Below are 1,557 nucleotides of genomic sequence, written 5' to 3' on the forward strand. Positions count from 1 at the left end.
AAGGTGAAAACCATAATCCACCAAAATGGATGATTGATATTAAGGATACTATGAGCTTTCCCATGACCTTTGTCTGGTGTGATTTGCTTGATCCTTGAGTGTGATTGTTGCATTCATACATTCATGCATTCATCTGCATTCATGTCATCAGAAAAATCAGAAAATTTTCAAGGAACTTAGAGGGTTTATTTGCAAAATTTTCAGACATGGAAAGACCAAAAAGGCATACAAAGAAGTACAGCTTTCGACAGCCCGATCTGAAAGAGTTAAGGAATTTGACATCTTATGTATTAGATCCCTTGAGTTTCAAAGCTCGCTATGGGAAGCTTCTGCCTCTGTTGACTACTCAGGTTGATGAGTACTTTGGCGCAGTTCTATGATCCTCTGTATCATTGCTTCTCTTTTCTGGACTTTCAGCTGTTGCCTACGCTTGAGGAGTATGCTCATCTTGTGGGTATTCCTATTCTGGATCAGGTGCCGTTCAGTGGCTTGGAGAGTATTCCGACTTCTCGAGAGATTGCAGACTTGTTGCACATAGATGAATCCTTGATTGGTGCGCATATGACCACCAAAGGTGGAATTCAGGGTCTTCCTTCTGATTTCCTCATCACTCAAGCTACCGTTTATGGGAAGGCCATGAGTGAGGATGCCTTTGAGGCCATATTCGTGCTGCTCATCTATGGATTGGTATTATTCCCCAACATCGACAAATTTGTGGATGTGAACGCCATTAGGATCTTTTCAGTTCTTAATCCCGTTCCTACTCTGTTGGGTGATACCTATTTCTCTTTGCATTTGAGGAATGCAAAGGGCGGAGGAGCTATTGTGTGTTGTGTGCCTCTATTGTATAAGTGGTTTATTTCTCACTTACCGCAGACGGTTGCTTTCAAGGAGAACAAGGGATGTCTACGGTGGTCTACGAGACTTATGTCTCTCACTAATGATGATATATCTTGGTATGATCGCGTGTATGATACCGTTCAGATCATTGATTATTGTGGTGAATTCCCTAATGTGCCTCTTCTTGGTACATGCGGTGGGATCAGCTACAACCCTATCTTAGCACGTCGTCAGCTTGGGTTCCCCCTAAAGGATAAACCTCATAACATTCTGTTAGAAGGTGTGTTCTTTCAGGAGGGTAAAGATCCCCAAGACCTGAAAGCCAGGATGGTCCGCGCTTGGCGCAAGGTTCACAAGAAGGGTAGAAGTGAGTTGGGTCCGAAGAACTGCATTGCTTTGGAGCCGTATACTTCTTGGGTCAGACAGAGAGCATCAGAGTATCTTATGCCTTATGATTATCCGAGACCTACACCTTTGGTTGTGGCTGGGCCTTCAACCCTCCCTAACCAAGGCGTAGAGGAGTTGAGAGAAGAAGACCTTTCACGTGCCTGGATCCGTGAAAGAGAAGAGTTGCTTCAACAGCTTAAGGAGAAGGACGCTCTGATCGAGTTCCTCGAGCATCAGGTGATAGATGATCCGAATGATACCTGGACTTCTCTGCTTCCTCAGTCTTCCAAATTCTGGAAGAGGAAGTATGATCGACTTGCTAAGGAGAAA

The sequence above is a fragment of the Lathyrus oleraceus genome, chromosome 4 (assembly GCF_024323335.1).
Source record: "Lathyrus oleraceus cultivar Zhongwan6 chromosome 4, CAAS_Psat_ZW6_1.0, whole genome shotgun sequence".
In the NCBI taxonomy this organism is placed as follows: Eukaryota; Viridiplantae; Streptophyta; class Magnoliopsida; order Fabales; family Fabaceae; genus Lathyrus; species Lathyrus oleraceus.